The sequence below is a fragment of the Phlebotomus papatasi genome, chromosome 2 (assembly GCF_024763615.1).
Source record: "Phlebotomus papatasi isolate M1 chromosome 2, Ppap_2.1, whole genome shotgun sequence".
Taxonomy (NCBI): domain Eukaryota; kingdom Metazoa; phylum Arthropoda; class Insecta; order Diptera; family Psychodidae; genus Phlebotomus; species Phlebotomus papatasi.
In genome coordinates this window covers 2,183,984-2,204,808 of record NC_077223.1, presented here as the reverse complement: position 1 = coordinate 2,204,808, position 20,825 = coordinate 2,183,984, and the positions used below count along the sequence as shown (strand labels likewise).

The 20,825-nt window shown below is 34.2% G+C and overlaps 1 protein-coding gene across 1 annotated transcript in view; it reads left to right on the top strand.

The window, feature by feature from the left end:
- Positions 1-20,825, top strand: part of LOC129802144 (protein tincar) — a 206,575-nt gene that overhangs the window by 54,854 nt on the left and 130,896 nt on the right. The window contains exon 2 of the mRNA XM_055847741.1: positions 323-393. The gene's annotated coding sequence lies outside the window, so the exon portion shown is untranslated. The remainder of the gene's footprint in view (positions 1-322; positions 394-20,825) is intronic.

Sequence of the window (20,825 nt, the reverse complement as noted above, 5' to 3'; positions counted from 1 at the left end):
TAAGAGACAGTTGTGGAGAGTGAAATACACCACAACACATAAATTGCAACAATATATCGTCAATGTTCTAAATCAGTCTAAATTTAATCACTGTGGTAGGAGTGTCCATAAGCTCTACTAAAATAATTCTATTCCATATTATTGCACATTATTCAAATAGAGGATTTAGTTAACCAAATACCATGATTTTCTTTACGAGAAAATCTGTTTTTCCAAGAGGATGATTTATGCAGAATTACCTTTGGATCTTTGTGTAAATTCTACAATGAGATTTCTTATCGCTAATCCCTGATCTAAAAAAAAGTGTTCTACTTCTTTCCAGAATCATCCCATCAGCAGTCAAGCAGAGAGCTTTTGGTGGTAGTCTCGACGCAGAGGTGGAACAAAAAAGAGGTAAAATCGATTCTTTTTTATTGTGTGAGCGGAATTTTTAAGTTATTCCCACCCTGAAAAAAAGAAACCCTCAAAGGAACCGAAATGTTGAGGGAGTTGCCCATCAGAAGGAAATGCCTCTATCCCCTACGATTTTCCCTGAATTCTTCATCCTTGTACTTGCCCATGAGTCATGACAAAAGAACTCTCAAGGATGTTGAACCTTAAACCAAGTGATTTGCAATTTTGCATTTTGGGGTGTTGAGGAAGGATGATTGAAGATTGTTAGGGACTGTTTGTGATGGAATGTCGATGGTGCTTGTATTTCATGTGACTTGTGGACATTTTGGGGGTTGGTTGGTGAAAGGGGTGTTTGAGATAAAAGCAATTAACGGCACCCCATCGTCTTCCATGGGCCTGAGAGTGGAATCACCAATTGTTTATTGCATGCATTATAAATACAATTGCCGCATCCCAGGCAATAGCTCATGAGAGACGCCAGCAAGAGGGTGTCTGGACACGAATCTGCCGAGATATCCGCTCCCTGTATTTTACACACGTAAATAACCATGGAAATTCATAGGCACTTGTCCCCCTGAATTAAGCTCCACTGTTGCGGATTAAACACGTCCATAGGATAAAATTGCCATTCAAGTATCTTCATTTCATCATAACGCACTCTTGTCACCAAAAAGTACACACTCGAGCTGAGTCCATACTCAATCTCATTCACTGCACAATTTATTAATTCAATTTACCAAAATTGACTAATTTATTTGAAACGCTTCAGTAATAATCGTCTGGTCTGGTCGATAGATTAACGATGGAAATGGTTATACAAAGTTATACGATTTTATGTATCACTTACGGAAATTCATATTTTTTGACATACATAAGCGCCTAAAATCTAGGAGATATTTAGTTTTCACTTTTTTGGTACTTGAATGTCCATAGTTTCAAGTCTATCCAACCGATTTAATTTTTCTTCGGGCAAAAACGAAAGGTCTTGGAATAATGCTGCTATTCCAATGAAAAATGAACTGAACATGGGTTTAAAATAATAAATTACACAGTATCAATCAAGGCATTCAAGCTATCCATGAAGTCATTTCACTTACTTAGTCACTCATTTTTGAGTTTACAAATTCTATATAATTGAAAATTAGGGGAAGTGTGCCAAATTTCGGCCACTTTGAGTGTAATTCCGGCCATGGAAATAAATTAATTAAAATTATGTACGTTATCTTCGAATAGTCAATGAATTCATTTTGCTTTTAAATATTTATTCATTTTAGGATGTATTAACACAAAGACCGTTAAATTCTAGGTATAATTTGAATTTAAATTGCGTTGTAAAAACTCAGTGTGGAAGGAGTCTTACAAAAAATGTGACAGATTGATTGTGTTTCTAGCAGTCTTGTGATTTGTGAAGTGCAAAAGGTTTTCCTTCGGTGTTTTTCATGAAAATTGATTAGTTTTCATTAAAGATTGTTTCTGTTTATGTTAATACTGAATCAATCTTTAAATTTCGGGTGAAATTTCCCAGCTGGATCCTGTATTTCGCGTAAAAAAGTATATACTTTGTGAGCGTCTCTCCGGTGAGGTAGTGTTGGATATTCCGGCAACATCTTTTGCTTTCCTAAATTTCTTATTCATTTTATTTCTTTTTTTCAATTTCTGAGTTCTACAATATCCAGAGAAAAAAACCATCGCTTCTATGAAAAAGATGATGTGAAAAAGTCATTGGATGAGTTCAGGAAGGGCAAATTGTTACGGGAATCTGCGAGTAAATTTGAGATGCTACTCTTCAGGTCTTCAGGACAAATTACGCGGAAGATCTCAGGGCTTGTGGGTCAAATAAACGTATTAAACTAAATATTAAACTCGTTCCGTTTGACGTTTTGAAATTTTCTATGCGTTGCGTCACAAAAGGTGGTCAGAAAAAAAGGTGGCCGGTATTTCACACAAAGTGGCCGGAATACTACCCAAAGCAATATCCATATTTTTATTAATTTTTCAATATTTTAGGAAGTGATTTAAAGAAAACAAAGATGATAAAGTATTTTTCAAGGTTCCACACAACCCTCCCGAAAAGGAAGAAACAAAAAATATCAATATGAATTAAAAATATTGCATTTCAAACTTAGGACTTCGGTGCTTATATGCAACTATGCCGAAATTTGGCACACTTGCGCTAAATGTTCATAGAATTTAAGCAGTAGAACTGACTAGTGGTTAAATCCCATTTATTTCAAATTAATGAAAAAAATCGCCTCGTCCCATACTACCCCTGTCCCAAACCTCCCCAGTCTCCGCTACATGAAATTTAATTTTAAAATTCATTGAATTTTTGAAAATTAATTTTTCGTCATCTCACTTACAATGTTGTTTGTTTTTAATTAGAATATTAAAAATTCACACTACAAGTAATTTACGAATATATTATAAACTTATCAATGTTTTTCTTAAATTAAAACCGTGGTTTGTGTCAACGAAATAGAAGTTCAATATTTTAAATAATTCTGCGTAGAGCATTATATCATGTTTTTAACTATTTTTGTCAGTTTAATGATGAACTATGCTACCTGAAACGCATAAAATGTAGAGGAAATGTTTTTATAACTTTAATAATTAAACTTGAACAAATATGGAAAACTTACTGACTTCTTGGTCTTCACAAAAAGACCTGTCACATGAGATGAATTATATCCAGACTTAGAATTAAATGGTTTTATTGCCAATTTTGAGATGTGATGGCTATCTTTAGTGGGTGATGAAGGTGGAGGAAAGTACGTGAGTTCAAAACTTTGCTGAATGGGTAATAATTGTGCTGCCTCATGAGGAAAAAGCGTTGGAGGAAGGAATACAGAAAAAAAATGTAACATTTCAGCAAGTTTACTAGAGTTCGTTGGATTTTTAACATTTCCCATAGATTTCCTTTAAAGTTACTAATTCATCATTTAGTGAAGCGGAGGAAAAATTACTGGGAAAATGGCTGAGGATTATCTTGCAATCAAGTGCATAATACGTGGGTTGTTGTCAGTTTGATCCTTAGTCAATTAAAAGATTAATACGAAAATTAATTGGTCTTGCGAAATTGCAATTTTTATGAAATCTTAGTCTTTGGAAGATGATTTGTGGATTGCTTTTTTATTTAGGATTTCTTTTTCAAAAAGTCTGCATTTACAAACTTCTCCTTTGAGGATGAAAAAGGAGCTCGAATGATCGTGATTTGTCTTCTTTTTTTTCACTTTTCCGATGAACTTGTGCAAGGGGAAGTCTGCGAAATATAATATTCATATTCCACCCTCATTATATTTCATAAGTTTTTCTTTGGTAAAACCAGAAGAACTTTTCCTCAATAACACATTATCTTGCGCATGGTTTGCTCTTTGCCCTCCATGATTCCCCTGGTTACCAACTTAAGAGCAAAAATATTTGTCTAGCGAGGTCAAATGAATGCAGGAGCGCGATAATAAAATATTAAGTTACCACAAGAGTGAATTGTGTGTCTAAGATATTCCTTCCTCTTGCTTCTTTGCATTACTCGTAGTTTAACCTCAGTCTAGGAGCTTTTGTGAAAAATCAACAGACAAGAAAATATGGTGATTTTTTTGCACCTTTCATCTTTGTCATTGACAAAGCTGAAATCGGAGGAGTTGGAAACGAATATGAGAGCTTTTAAGGGGTTTTCAGTAGGGAAAGTCAAGTCCTTAGCTCTGCATTATGCGTATATGTTTCTGAATGCCAAATAAAATATACTGTAATATGCGAAACCTGAAGATTTCTGAAATAAGTAGGTTTAAAGTTCATTTGAGCACAACTAACAGTAACGTTTTTAAATGTTTTTAATTTTGACAGTTACTTTAAGGTCTTTTTTGACAATTATTCAAAATAATTTTGATGCTTCTATAAAATGAAACTTAAAAACACAAATTCATGTAAATAAACTGTTTAAGGTTTAAACTTTAAGTATTTTAAGCAAATTACAAAAAAGAACATTTCAAAGTACTGCCCATCAGCTAGCCTTTAATGTCTGTCATCGTTCTCACAGTATTCGGATTCCGCGTTAAGAGTTCTGGACTCGGTGACCAGAACGAACAAAAAAGGTGACCAGAGACACACCAGAAACTCAAGAGCCCATAAGAAAGTGAAAAGACTGTTGCTAGAGTATTAACTTTTCATATCCAGTAACAATTCCAACTGCTAATCCCTTCTTTTTCTCACAGTTTCAGTTCAGTTTCAGTTCCCAGAGAGTGCCAAATGCTAACCATTTTCAATTCAGCTTCAAACATTAAGGGAAGAATACCCCGAATCGGAATGTTAAGAGACATGCTCCATATCTAGTTGAAAATATAATATTCAAAACACTACTTGGTATTTTTATGCATGCTAATTGGTATATTAGTGATCCCTTTAACTATATCTGTGCATTTAAATTTTTAATTTTTGCAATAAATTAATAAAAAAATATGTGTAATTGCAAACTTGCACTCTGTATTTCGGATCGTCATGAATTTAATCAGGTGTTTCATGGAAATTTTGGTTTTATAAATTAAATCTGAGCTAATGCAGTGTATTCTTGTGAGAGTTAAATGGTAAAAAGTAGCTAATAATTTTTAAAAAATTATTTGATTTGGAGCAACAATGCGGTATTAACCTGACGAACACCGCCGATCGCTGGTGCTTTTCTCTTATGTATTTTTAGCTGAATTCTGCTATACTTAAAACGTAACTCGCAGGATTTTGGTTAGAACTTGATTCGGATAGATTTTCTGACATTTGGTTAGAACTTTTTGTTCAAGAACTGCTGACTGGTTAGCATATTTTTGCCGATCGATTCAGCAGAAATATGTTGAAAACGCTGCTTTTTTTAGCTAACTGTGCTTGCTGGGTTTTTAAACTTTTGGATACCGTTTATTGACCAATTTTCCAAGGATTTTCCAAGCTATTTATTGTATTTTACTAGGGTTATTATTGAGTCATGTTTCCAGTTATTTGTTTTTAAAATTCTTCGTTGCACCGTAGCGTTCTTCGTCTTTGATATCAAAATCATTATTTTTTGAACCTTCTAAACCAATTTGTGTTTCTGACAGAGAATCGTCGGCATCAATCTTCACGAGAATTCTATGAGCTCTAGCTCCAGATTGCATTTGAATAAAGTAATCACACACCCAATAGTTTCTATTTTAAGTAATAAAAAGTAAGATCAATAATCTTAAATTTTATATCCGTTTGATGTCAAAATTGAACATTAAGCTCAACTTAAACTTTGTAACTATGGAGTGGTGTGCCGACACTGAATGCAGACTTGAGTTATTTTAGGACAGAATGCGCTTCCGGCAAGCGTCGGTTTTTGAATTAAATCCAAAAATTAAACAGACAATGTTCCAGAGCTTTCGACACCTATCGTGTGTTTCTCAGTGGCTATTGGAGGAATTTTTATTTTAAATTTTAACGTATTTAATTTTATTCGAATTTACAAGGTTGAATTTTTCACTTACTTTTCGGTTTGTCCTTCTTTGAATTTCTTTCAAGTTTTTGTCCCTAGCTTTGTACATCAGTTTTTGAAAATTAATTAGGACCACTAAGAAATGGATGAATTAAGATATTTAAACTTATTTGCCAATAAAGAGAATTAAAAACTTGATGTGTACTTGTTAGCACAGGGATATATTCAACTGATTTTTAAACGCACCTTACTAAACAAGAGTTTTCAGAAAGTTTTACGAAACTAATTTTAACTTAGAACTTCCACAAAACATTGAAAAATTTAAAGCTGTTTTTAGATTTCTTGGCTTTGCATAGATAATGCAGTTTTATAACCTTTCTACGTTCAACAGAGTTAAACTTTGCCTTTAAATTACTATATCTAGATTCTCTCCGAATGACATACCCCTTGAGAAAATTTCCTTTCACCTTTCACTACAATCACATTTTTCACTCTTCTGACAAAATGATGAGGAAATTTGAGTCAGTGTAAAAAAATCTCCGTCAAGACAATTCTTGTTTATGGAATTGTAAACTGCTTTTAAATTAATTTTCATCCTTAAGTAAATTCTATAAAATTTGTTTTTTTTTTGCATTTGTCAGCATACACCTTCCCCCATTTTTTAAAAATTCTTTCTGGGGCGCTATTTCGAGTGTAGGCAATGGAATAATTCCATTTGAAAATGCTAAATTGAATTTTCGTCTGTGGAAAAGACCACCCCAAATATTTTCTGAACAAACAAATAGTAAAATCCCTGGGAGATATTTTCCTGAACTTCCCCGAGGACCTGGCTCAAGTCCGTGATTTGTTGCAGTGATCTCAAACAAGCAGAAATATTCAAATTGTGGAAAAGGATAACAAAAAGACAGTTGGTCAGAGTTTGTACTTTGATGGCTGAAAGGGGAAAGGAATTTGAATGATTGAATTGCTTTAAGGAAATAGTATTGAAGATGCAATTGAAAATTTAAAAAAAATTTGCCTCAAGCATATTTAAACTCAATTTAATTTATATTATAATTATACTTTTATTTTATTCGTTTTATAAATAACAATGAAAAATTACTGGGTTATTTTTAATTGTTTTTTTAATAAGCTTTCTCGTCACGTTAACTTTTTGTGTGATTTATCAATAGGGGAAGGCCTCCAGGCTTTGTACATATTCTGGTTTCGAACACTTCATATCTTTCCCATATTCCTTTAATGAATTTGACTTAATTTTACTGCTTGAACTCAAACAGATAGCAGTTATATAATCCACTTTTTTTTCAAGTAGTGACACGGTTAGAAGCTTAAAAGCCAACGGTAAGAGATATCGACTTCCGATCCTCGACGACCCCCCAAAATTATGTTTCTTAGATTTATTTCGAAAACAGATCGTGGGAGTAGCTATGACACTTTTAAGAATTCGGGATTTTGGCTTTCGGGATTTTGGCCCTTTCGGAATTTTGGCTTTCGAGATTTTGACCGGGACCCGTTTTAGAGGTAGTCAAAGCGAATATTTCGTTCTTAGATACATATGTTCGAAAACCATTTCGATATTGAATTTTCGAAGACCAAAGATTAACCACTTTGAACGGCGTATTTTTCAACCGATTTGCTTAGATTTGGGTTTTTTTTTGAAAGATCTTAAAATTTCCAACTCATTTGCATCGGATTTAATCGGCAGTGAATCGGTAATATACCCGTAAATGATTTACCTTTTCCCTATTAACTTTTTATTAGTTCGAATGCTAGTTACTCATGCAAAAATATTCTGAAACCTACTTTTCTTAAGCAATGAGACTGGGGCAAAAAGTCACAAATCGAAAATTTCAAAATTCAATATCTTTGGTTCGCGGAAACCTCGTATTTTACATTTCGTATTTTACATCTTCGTATTGCACATTTCGTATTGCGGAAACTTCGTATTTCAGCGCATTTCGTATTTTACCATTTCGTATTTCACATTTCGTCTTTCATACATTTTGTACAAAAATTGAACAATTCGTCTGCCATACATTTCATACAAGCATATCAACCAATAAAATAATAGAATTGTAGTTTTATAAGGTCAAGGGCGCTATGCGCCTCGGGTCTACGTTTGAAGTCGAACATCATGCTTTTTAATTATTCATTTATTTAAAATTTTTATGAAAATTTCCAACTGCTTCAGCAAATATTTCAAATTTTACCACCAAGTCTGAGAAATATTGGTAAATGTTTACAATATGCTCTTAAAACCCATTTGAGCCTTTTATTCATAACTTTATCAAGACATTAGATGGAGATTTTATAAAATATATATCTTGTGTAGCCGGGCTTTTGCCCTGAAAGATTCCTTATGGAGACCAAAGCTTTTCGCGGCCAATTGCCCAGCACCGCCCAGGCTCTGTGCCTCCATCCGATCTCTTCCAGGCCATGTTACCGACTGACTGACAGTTATCTCTTGTCTTATCTCCTGTTATCCTGTTAACCAAGGCCAAGCTCACAGACGACGAGCAACCGAACCAGTAAAAGGCCTTGCTTGGAGCGGGAGGCGGGAAATATGAAGTTGCTGCGAACAGGGAAGGGATAGCCGAGCCATTGCCGCTCTGTATTATTATTATTGGATATGTGATAGAGGTAGTCCAAGTGAACATTTCGTCCTTTGACACAGTGCATTTTGATTTCGTTAAAACTATTAAAAATTGACTAGATTTCGAGCAAAAATCACTGAAGACTAATTGGACATGAATCACAGAACCAAGTTTTACCAATTTCGAAGCCCCATTTAATAACTTAGGCCCCATTTTCGAAGCAAAATATCGGAGTCCATTTGACATTTCAAAATTTAGGTTATGTTTCGTTCTTTTAGCGATTTTAATCATTTCTTGGACTGTTTTCACTAGTTTTTCATCACTATATGTTAAAAAATTACTTGTTTTAAGGAATTTGTGTGGTAGTTCCCCCGACACCTAAAGCTTAAAATCTCCCGCTTGTGGCATTCTTCCGTTTCGTGATGTTATCATCGGCGGCTAGCGCCGCTTGCTCGGTTCGATCCTCGCTCACCCTCAGTGTTAGTCGATCACAAGACAGCGAGAGAAGAAGACATTCTCTCCAAAAGTTCGAGAAAGGAGTTCTCTTACTGCCCATTCAGTCAGATTAGTTTCGGGAACAAGCGAAGAGGGGTTGCGAGCAAGTGAGAGCAAGCCCCAGTTCTGCCTACACGGCGGGCAAAAGTGGATTTTACCTCCACATTTGAATGTTATTTTTTCACAAAAACTTAAGAAATTATCGAAAAACTGAGAAAATGTGGGAGATTTTCGCATGCAAACAACTGAGCATTCTCAAAGTCGCATACACTAACGCAGCTGTCATCAGCAGGCTGTCATACACGCTCACTTCCCTATCCTTATTCAGAGCGGCAATGGCCGAGCTCAATTTCGCTATCAGGAGGAAAGTTTCTCTAACACTTAAAAATTTCTATTTTTCATCACATAAAACTGCAGCCTATTTATATATTACGTTTTTTTTTGCCAAACATTTTTTTAATGAAATCCGTGCAAGAAAAAGTATGCGGCTGTCGGAAATTGCATTAAAGTAGTCGTAAACGACTATTCGAACCGATCTATAATTAAATTTTTGCGCGGAATTTCTCAAAATTTTCAGTTTTCACTATCTTAGCAATAAAATTTTTCTATATAAAGTAAAATTTACGAATTTTATTTTCTTTCAACTTGGTCGTATTCCGCATTCAGATATGAAAAAAACCAAAGGCACGGAAACAAAAATATAGAAAAACAAAACGAAAGAAATAAAAAGAATATAAAATAAAAAAAAATAAAAACGACACGTCTGACACAGGGTAAGGGGACCCATCATTGAGCCATTAATTAACGCCCTGGTTTAGGAACCATTTTAGCCCTCATCGGCAAGGTCTGAGCGGCCCAGCAACGAAAGAGTTCCCTGTTCCACATTTCCCGACGGTCGCGGCCTCCCAAATGTTCAGAAAGTGGTGGCCACCAAGGAGAACTATTGCTTCAACCGCGTTCGTTTTTTCCCACGCCGTAAGGATTTACATTGAAGCGAACCCTGTTCCGAACGCGTTTGCTGAATGGTGTTCAAACAGGGAACTTTCGTTGCTGGGGGTAGACCCGAATTAAGGGCAATGGCTCGGCTATCCCTTCCCTGTTCGCAGCAACTTCATATTTCCCTGCTCCCGCTCCAAGCAAGGCCTTTTACTGGTTCGGTTGCTCGTCGTCTGTGAGCTTGGCCTTGGTTACCAGGATAACAGGAGATAAGACAAGAGATAACTGTCAGTCAGTCGGTAACATGGCCTGGAAGAGATCGGATGGAGGCACAGAGCCTGGGCGGTGCTGGGCAATTGGCCGCGAAAAGCTTTGGTCTCCATAAGGAATCTTTCAGGGCAAAAGCCCGGCTACACAAGATATATATTTTATAAAATCTCCATCTAATGTCTTGATAAAGTTATGAATAAAAGGCTCAAATGGGTTTTAAGAGCATATTGTAAACATTTACCAATATTTCTCAGACTTGGTGGTAAAATTTGAAATATTTGCTGAAGCAGTTGGAAATTTTCATAAAAATTTTAAATAAATGAATAATTAAAAAGCATGATGTTCGACTTCAAACTTAGACCCGAGGCGCATAGCGCCCTTGACCTTATAAAACTACAATTCTATTATTTTATTGGTTGATATGCTTGTATGAAATGTATGGCAGACGAATTGTTCAATTTTTGTACAAAATGTATGAAAGACGAAATGTGAAATACGAAATGGTAAAATACGAAATGTGCTGAAATACGAAGTTTCCGCAATACGAAATGTGCAATACGAAGATGTAAAATACGAAATGTAAAATACGAGGTTTCCCAATCCCATATTTTTAAGATAAAAGAGATAGCGGTTTAAAATTTTTTCCATAGATAGCTTCGATAGACCTTCTTCGATGTTGTATGTTTCTTAGAATTCGAACAAGGAAATTAGAAAACAAAAAAATATCAAAATTTTTAGCCATATTTATGAAATAATTTCCTTGAAGAATATATCAATTATTACACTGAGGAAAAAACGGGGGTGCGATTAACTTTTTTTCCTTATAACTTTAACACTTTTTAGGTGTAAAAATATATCAACATTTTTTAATGTTAATTTTACACCTTTCTAAGGGTAAAACTAACGTGAAAAAGGGTAACTTTAACTCCTAATAAACCTAAAAAGCATAATATTTACACCGATTTCGGATCAATACTGCAGGGTAGAATTAACATTTCCGGAATTTTATTTTAACTTTTTCGGATTTCCTCTCAGTGTATACCTACTTATTATTCAAAATTTATGCACTGATGATTATTTTCTAAATGATTTGAATTTTTTGAATACGAAGCAGCTATCTATTTTAGAATTTTACAAAGATTCTTCTCTCAAGAAATTTTTTTATTAAGAACGATTACTTGGGATAAAAAGTAGCAAAAGGTATGGAGCAAAAAGTAAGAAATACCGAAACAATTTATGATGTCTCACGGCAAAAAAACATGTGTAGCCGCTTGTTGTTTGCATTGGTCAAACAAGCAAACAACAACATTGGTAGAGGAATAAATTTCTTATGAAAATATATTATCCAGGTATTTTTTTTTAAATTACGGAATCCCGTAACAAAGCGAATCGAAATGTGATAATATCCCATGCCTGATACCAGGGGCATGACATTTCCTGTTTCCCATATGTTTATAGCGAGCCGAAAAAACTTTTGAGTTTATTAGCTGTTTTCTGTCATTGTAGAATGAATTAGCAAAAAATACTAATACAAAATGAAAGCCAATTTAATAACGAAGAGGCAACCGAAAACCCTAAATTGACAACCTACGTAGTTTCGGAGATATCGTGTGAAATGTGTACGAAAGCAGGGAAAAAATTAAACTAAAACTGGTCGCATTTTTGAGGGCCTGATACTATTTGCCCCAGCATTTTTGAGAATGGTCACAAAATTACCCTTTAGAAAACGGCTCGATAATTGTATTTCCTTACAAAATAGAGGAAAATTACTTTCACAAAGTTGTAGAGCGGTGCATTTCCTATAAAACTGCGCTAAGTAGAAAATTCTGGGGCGTTCGAGTAGTTTGTAAAAAAAATAAAATGTCCGTTTTGTGACTTTTTGCCCCAGTCTCCCCTACCCAAAAGGCAAGCGTAAAGGTAATACACGCACAGCTCTCTTTCTCGTGAGTTCGAGCAATCCTCAAGGCTGAAACGCTTTGCCATTTATTTTTCTATTTTTCGAAATTCGATCTTTTTGAATCAGGATTATTGAACTTTTAGATCATAAAGGTTTTTTGTATAACTTATCAATCTATAAAAACTAAAAGAGAAAAATTTATTACGTCTATAAAGCTATTAGGCTTTCTAATGTTATTTTTTTATGCAAAAGAAATTATGTGATTTTTTTTCTTGTTGATCTTGCTAAACAAAAATAATCTTTTATGTTATTTAGTCTAAACACTTTGAGTATATTAGAAGTATTTTAATGGTGAGGAATTTGTAATTGATGGTTACCTACTTTTATGTATCCAGACATTTTGAGCGAAAAAAAGCAGCGTTCTCCCAAAAATAGCCACCCACACAGTTGAGAAATTCAAATGAATACACAAATAAGAGGAGGAAAAACACTCTGTAAAATATTTTCACCATATATAAATTGCCTCAATTTAAATTGTTGCAGGAGATCGGTTTGTGGGGGGCTAGCACAGAGGAAGTTTTCGTGTGTTTGTGGCAATTTGTCAGCCATACAAGTCAGTTAATTTAAGGATTTTATATTTCAAACTGAGCCTCCAGGGGAGGGGTGGAGGGCAGAAATGTATACACGTGAAAGAGAAGCAGATAAAGAGAAATGTATTCCTGAAACATTTCACTGCATGTGTCATTGAGAAGAGAAAATCCATTTTATATGGAAATTCTCTTCATTTTTCCTTCAACAATATCATCATTTCAAGCTTCATGAATTTCCTGAAATTTCCACCCAACTCCTTATTCCATCATGTGTTTTTTTTTATCCTCTGCCTCTCGAGCATTCGCAGATGTTCCAGCAATTCTACTTCGGGAGCTCTTTTCACGTTGATCAGAGTCATTTGCAGGCACAAGGGCAGGAGGGACTTTTTGTTATACAATTGCTTCCGAATGGTATATGTGGTGAAATGCATTTCCCTGCGATGGAGAATTACAAATTCCACCGCTATTTTCCATCGTCACGCAATTTAGTTGGCAATCTTTCTCCATTTTCACAGTCTGTCCATCGTGGAAAAACTTCAATGCTACTCGAGTAGTTCTTTTTTTTCCTCTTAATAGCCTCTACCATATCTCACTTTTCCTTCCACTTGTGGAACTGTTTGGATACATGCCCAAAACACTGAATGAAGAATTTAATTCCGACAAAGTCATATCAGCAGAAGAAAACTACTTTTAGTTTTTCCTCTCCTCACGGAGAATCCGAGGTGTGAGCTGATGCGGCGAATAGAAAAGATTCAATCAATTGAACGAGCTTACACTTAACCTTACGGTTTATCAGTGGTTCACAATCGATTACAATGTAATTGAACTTGTCTCGGTTTCAAAGACCTTTCAAATGAATCTAAACTTGTACCAATCGGTTGGGTAATACGCTCCCCAGAGCTCGACAATTAAAAAACATAATAAGAGTTTAATTTTAATGTATAGGCCTTTCTATATTGGATTCATCAATAGGCCTTTGAGAATGGAATTCACAGGAATTCCCTGTGTGAACACTGTTCAACGAACGTGTGCCGAACAGGGTTCGTTTTAACCCTTTAAGGACAAATGGAAACCGGTGTCCCATAAAGAAAATAATTTTTCCTAACTACCTAAAGTTATTTTTTCTTATATTTATACGAAATTGCAAAGTAGAAGGTTGAATGAATCTAGGATATTTTTTGCAAGTCTCCAACTATTTGCTATATAGTAAATATTTAAGCTTAAAAATGACGTTTTTTTAAATTCTCATATTGAAAAATTATTTTAATTATTTTATATATCGCTCCTTGGAAATTACAAGGGGTCAACTCACTTTTTTGCGATTTTGAGATTCTAATGCATTTAGAAAGGCAATTTAATAAATTTTCAGATGATATAAGTCATTAAATTTCGTTATTAGAAAGGTTTTTCAAAATTTTAATCTTTTTTATTACTTGCATAATTTTGTTTGAAGTAAAGAGGCACAAAATATATTCATCGTTCAAATTTTTGTGAAACAGGGGACTAACTCAAGCAAGTTGATCCCTTGTCATTTTAATTTCAGCAAAATTTGCACATGATTTAGAACGACAAGGAGCTAACTCATTGAAAAACATATTTTGAAAGGTAAAAATATAAAAGTTTCGATGTTTATATTAGTGCTCATACAAATAGTAAAGAAATAAGTTGTTTTTGTTCAGTCATTAAATTAAGATACTTATTTACACAAAGTTGAATCTTTCATGCTGTCTCTTGAAAAGTGGCCGAAAATTAGTTGAACCCTTTTAATTTCCAAGGAGCGATATTTTCAATTTTTTTAAGCAAAACCGTTTTGGAAAAAAAACTATAATTCTCATATTTAATATTTTTCATTAGGCTGAAAATTATTATTCATTGGTATAGCCAGAAAAATTACTTAAATTTTTAGGCTATTTTTGTCCCTATCGCTCGTAGAGGTAAAAATGCATCGATACAGACTCTGTTGGATTTTCCAAAGTCAGATATAAGACGTTTCATTGATTTTGTTTATCGGTTAAATTTTTATTGTTGATTTTCGGTCCGTAAAAAGTGTCTCGTCGTTAAAGGGTTAATGTAAGTCCTTACGGAGCGCAAAAGTGCGGTCGCGATTGAAGCAGTAGTTCCCTTTGGTAGCCACCGATTTCTGAACATTTGGGATGCCGCCACCGTCGCGGCATGTCGAACAGGGAATTATATCCTTGCTGAGAAATTCTAAAGTGCAAGTTTACATATTCGCCGCTTTAGCGCTGACTGTTCTTCCATTTCGAATTTTCGGTATTCTTGATACTTCAAAATCGTCAACAATGTTCGCAACATTGCGTGAACGTTTGCTACAAAAACTGATTTTTGTGTAGTTTTGTGGAGTTTCAAAACAGAACGTTTAAATTTCAATTTCATTAAAATAAATGTCCTTCTCATGAACTTACTTACTCTTTCGTAGGTTTAAACGCTCGAATTTCTAACGGATTTTTAGGTGAGTTCTTTCTGATATACAGTGCCCGCTTTGTTATTCGGATGATTGGAAGACAATATGACAGATGTCCGCTTGGTTTGCGGAAAGTTCGTATTTTATATTTCGTATTTTACATGTTCGTATTGCACATTTCGTCTTTCATACATTTTATATAAGTCCACGCTTGCCGATCCTTGGCCATTTCAAGAAGGTGTTTACGGTCAATTCCAAGGCGCTAGGGGCTAATATCCTGTATTTGATTCAGCCACCTTGTCTTAGGTCTGCCCGGACCTCGTCGCCTCTTCACAATGGCTTGCATAACTTATTTGAAAAAAAAAAACAACTAAGGTTTCCCAATATATGATCTCGAGATTCCAGAATCCAGGGATTTCGACACTTTAGGGTCGAGAATTTCCAGAAACAAACATTGAATAAAGCGGAATCCCCAAATCCTTAAAATCATAAACATTGTGATCCCGATATTCCGGTATCTCGCCTAAGATTTTCGGGATCCTCGGATTTTCGGAAATTTGAAATATCCCTAAAATTGAAGCATTGAACTTCTGAAACATCCCGGGATTTAGGAAACCCTAATTATAATATGATCTTCAGACTTAGAAGCCTAGCAATTCTGGAGATATTTCAATATCATGCATGATTTGCCCCTTACGGAATCCTAATCGAATAATTCTTTTTTTTTAATTTTGCTTATTAAATAATTAGAACAGTTAAGTTATACAACATATGCAAATATCCCTTATGTCCTTAGCTGAAGGACTATTGGCTGTTAGTTATTATAGTTATTACTAAAGATTTTCTCACTTTGCACCCTAGCCTAATTTCGCCGCTTCAGCTCACACCTTTTTCTTTTAATTCTCCTCCAAACCCACGTGCCATCCACTTGAAGTAAGAATATTCCTTGGCATCGAACAAATATGTGGCCCAAGAATTTTCCACCAGACGAGAAGGAATTAAATGGAATAGAATTGGGTCATCGACACACACATAAACGCTATTATTATTTCCGCCGATGGTATTTTAGCATCGCACTGGAAGAATATAAAAATTTATTGATTATCTCACCCGCACACGCTTCGTTAAAGTAAGGGGGCAATGTAAAGAAGTGAATGGCTTTTATATGCTCGTTTCGTATAAATATCATGCATTTACAGTCACTCAAATACACTCTTTCAATTCACTTCATTTTAAAGGAGTCAATCAACCCTAAAGCGTTTTTCTGGCTATAGAAGCAAAAGAAATTGATATGTTCAATTTATTTTTTTTCGGTCAAATATTTAAGAAGAAAAATTGGGTTTTGTATAAGGAGGGTCTATAAATAAACCAATGATGGGTGGTCAAGACTTATGTGAACCAAGTATCGATATTTGCTATGGAAGTTGGGTGATTTTCATGTTAAATTCTGACCACTTTTCAGAAACACCCACTCAATTTGAACCACGAGACCATTAACATGATTATAGGCTACAAACGCTTGAGAGAAACTTTAGCCCTTCAACTAAATATCCTCAACTATTTTGCACCCTTTATGCAATTAACTGGAATTTCTGACGATCAAACATGCATACCCAAGTAACACGTCACGGCATGACCCTATCTTTTTTTTATTTCTTTTTTTATTTCGAGGTTTAGAATACAGTCAAGTGTGCTAATCCGGGCGCTTCGCTATGTGGATCGTTTATGACTAATCCACTTAAAATAATATTTTTATTTCCGTAATATAGTCACTACAGTAACATAATATAACTATTCAAGTTTGAGAAAAAGCAAAAATAATATTTTTATCCATTAAATAAGTGAGTGTAATCGACTCATTTCAATCTTGTACCTGCTGGGTTCTTCACTAAAAATTTTCTAGCAGTGATATTTTCGCTAATGACAGCTGAGTTATTAAAAACATTTATTGCTTTTTCCTTGTTAAAAAAGTATTTTAAATCCAAAGGTTTAATTAAAATTGAATTAGCGAAAAGGCGACCCAGTTAGTGCATGCTTACTTATTTCAGTATTATCATTATTTTATAAATTTCTGTAATATTTTTGATATTTTTTATTATGTTTTTGAATGAAACAGTGAATAATTCAATGGATTTAGAAGAAGTAAAAATGAATTTCATGAGCCCAAAAACGAGCGTTTAAGTAGCACTCTTCGGAAAACGATCCAGTTACCCCACCTTACAATAAGGGTAGAGAGAGAATAAGAGTGTAATCTGTCATGCAAGTGTCTTAGGTTCGAATCCATTCACGGTTTTAGAATAGCAAGGTCTTTGGAATAGAAAAATTCGAAATTTAAACCGTATTTTCCCAAATTTTAATTTAAAAATATTATATTAAAAATTCAACCGTTAGGACTGAATTTTCAAAGATCTTTTTGGAAAAACTTCTATTTCGGTGGACATGATGTCACGAAGTGAAGTTCATCTGAAGTACTAAAACCAAGTATTTCCCGTTAGCAGATGAGTTAAACTGGTTCTTCAACGAATTATTTTTGAAAAAAAAATTTTACTTAATTGTTTTGAGAACTTTATTCAAAAATTTACCATTTTCGACCTATTTTACATCACGTTTCGTCTTGTAAAGTAAGTCGTGATCCAGGAAACATGAAATACAAATTATATCAGGATTCAAACGCTGAGAAAGAAACGGGAGTGCGATTAACTTTTATTCCTCATAACTTAAACACTTTTTAGATGTAAAACATCATTTTTAATGTTAATTTTGCACATTTCCAAGGGTAAAATGAACATGAAAAAAGGTAAATATAACCCCTAAAACACCTAAAAAGCATAATATTTACACCGATTTCGGATCAATACTGCAGGGTAAAATAAACATTTCCGGAATGTTATTTTAACTTTTTGGAATTGTCCTCACAGTGAAATTACCCCATTCTACCACAAACGGAAACTCTGTACTTTACGATTTATTTCTGCTACTTGGGTAGGGATTCCCTGTCAGCGTAAATTCATACCTCTAGAAAATTCTGTCACATTATTTAAAGTGAATGTATGAATGTGTGAAAATTATGCTGCCCATGAGCATTATTTCGATAATGGAAAAGGGAGGTGTTTTTGCACAAAACCACAAATTTCAGTCCCTTGCATAGCCAACCGCATACCCATGTTTATAACGTTAGAATTGATGGTATTGGTCAGCAATTTTTACTCTATTTTTTTTTAAACATTTGTGGGATTTCTCCTGGAATCCCAAATGATGTTATAAGTCTGCATTGGATCACTTCTCACTCAATTAACATTGGAAAATAGTCAAGGCAAACAATCCGAAAAGTTTCGGTCTTGATATTTGAGAGAGGCAAGTCCGGGTCAAGTGACTGATTAAACTGAAATACCAATACAAGAGGGATTAATTGGATGGAATATGGCAAACATTTCGCCCCATATTTCCATCCACTAACTCATCTTAGTAATTCACTTGCGTACAGGGCAAGTGTTTAATCCAGCTTACCAATTGATATCGTGTTTCTCTTGTGTAGACATTTGAATGAACAGCCACCCCACAGTATCCTCTGAATTTTAATTTATTTCAACAGATCCATCATCTGCAAATATCGATACATTTAGTCCTGTCAAGGGGCACTTAAGTAGTCAAACATGCGGCTTGTTGGTTATTTTTTTGCGGGGAGAATGGAATTACTAGAGATAGATTAGGATGTTTAGTTGAGGGATGCTTTGATGGATTTGATTGTACACTTAAGAGCCGAAAAAGATTATGCTTTTTTTAAACAATAAAAAAAAGTAGAGTGGGGCAGCTTTAGATATGTACGGAGAAATTGCCTCTTCGTTAGATAAGCTTATCGATTTAGGATTATCGATTAGAGATCTTTCAGCTCGAATCGATTTAAGTTCTTAGATTAATAACTGAAATTATTTAAAAATAACAGTCTGATATTTCCGTTCTTATAACCCGTAGAATCATGTTTTTCCTGCAGCTTACACTTATAGTCTCATAAGGACAGTCATACACTCTGAAAAGATTTTTTATATGAATAAATATCAGAGAAATCATAAATTATAGATGCACAAAAATAGAAAATTATTCTTAGAAAAGACCAGAATTGACAAGTTATGACCCATGCTTGGCATTGATGGATTGCCTTAAGGGATTTGCGTGGGTAACGAAAAATGAAAATCTAAAGATCTTAAATTCAAGTTCTAGGGCTTAAAAGTATAACATTTAAACTAGGGGAGACTGGGGCAAAACTTGTCAAAACGCATATTTAATTCTTTCACGAGCTCAGAGAAAACTTAAACGTTTTATAATGAGTTACAACCTTGTAGGAAATTCACTGCTCTACAACATTGCAGAAGACTGTTTTCCTCTATCTCGAAAGAAATATGATTTTCGAATCATTTTCTAAAAGTCGATTTTGTGGAGATTCTTAAAATTGCTGGTGCAAATTTCGTCAGTCTTCGGATAATTTGTGACGTTTTACTCTCGCAGACGTTAAAAATATCAAATAGACATATTTTTATAGAAAATTTATTCTTCTACAACTTTGTCGAAGATATTTTTTGTGTATCTTAACGAGAAATGGGCCTAAATTGAGCTAATCAGTATTGATATTTTCTGTAAGCCAAATATTCCAAAAATAGGGCTCAAAATTTCATTATTTTTTATTTTACATAATCCTTCATCGAATCCCTTGAAACTTTGTACGTTTAAAAAGGTTCATGAAGGCTATCTATAATAAAAATTTCAAGCCTTAGTGTCTCCTATACTCAGCCTTTGAGAAATGATTTTCAAAGACCTTTTACAAAAAAAAACTAACTTTTCGATTTATTCCATTACTCAGAGTATCTAAAGTCAAGAAACCAAGTAGATCCTGAAAAAAGTAAGGTTTAAAAACAAACGGTTCCAAAAATTAGGTTTCAGCAGTAGCTGAATTTATAAAATTTTTAAATGAAAATTTTAGAAAATATAATTCAAATTTAAATATTGTACTTTCGTATGCTTAATAGCAAATATAATTAATAATACATAGGGCTCGTTAATGATTTAATTTAGCATATTACTCATATTTTTATACGAAGACTTTACCGACAATGTAAGCAGTTTTTATCGTTTAATTTAAACCAAGAAGAGGGGAAGGTTTTTAGGCCTTGTATACACTCTGGTTTCGAACACTTCATACACTCAGTCCCAGGATCATGCACATTTTCGGGACGAAAGAAAAACGCGCGGAATGGCATTATGCATCGAGAAAATTTGAAGATTCGTAGGAAGATTTCTTTTGGATATATCGGCCGTAAAACGAATTTCGCGCGGAGTAGATGTATTCAGAACAAGATGTTTAAAATAAATGCATTAACGAACAGTACTTTTTGAAAGGAACACGTATTGACACTTTAAGAAATCGTGTCAAGACTTATTGACACCCTACTCTGTACCATATTTGGAATACGAAATTTGAACATCTATCCTTATCAGAAAACATACACTAAGGAAAAAAACGTCATATTGTTAACATTTTATTAGATAATTTAAATAAATTTCAAGATTTTGGCAAAAGTGGCAATAGGGATTCCCTGTCGAAGAGGTGTTTCTTCGACCCTAAATTGATAAAATATTGAAAAAAAATATCTTAATAAAAGAAATTAAAGTTTTATTCTGAAAAATAAGCATATTGTTTTCGAATTTTCTGCGTCAAAAAATAGTATACATGAAGGCGTATTTCAAAAAATGATTTCACAAATTGAGTCTTAATGGTAGGCATGCTCGTAAAAGCCGGTTCTTC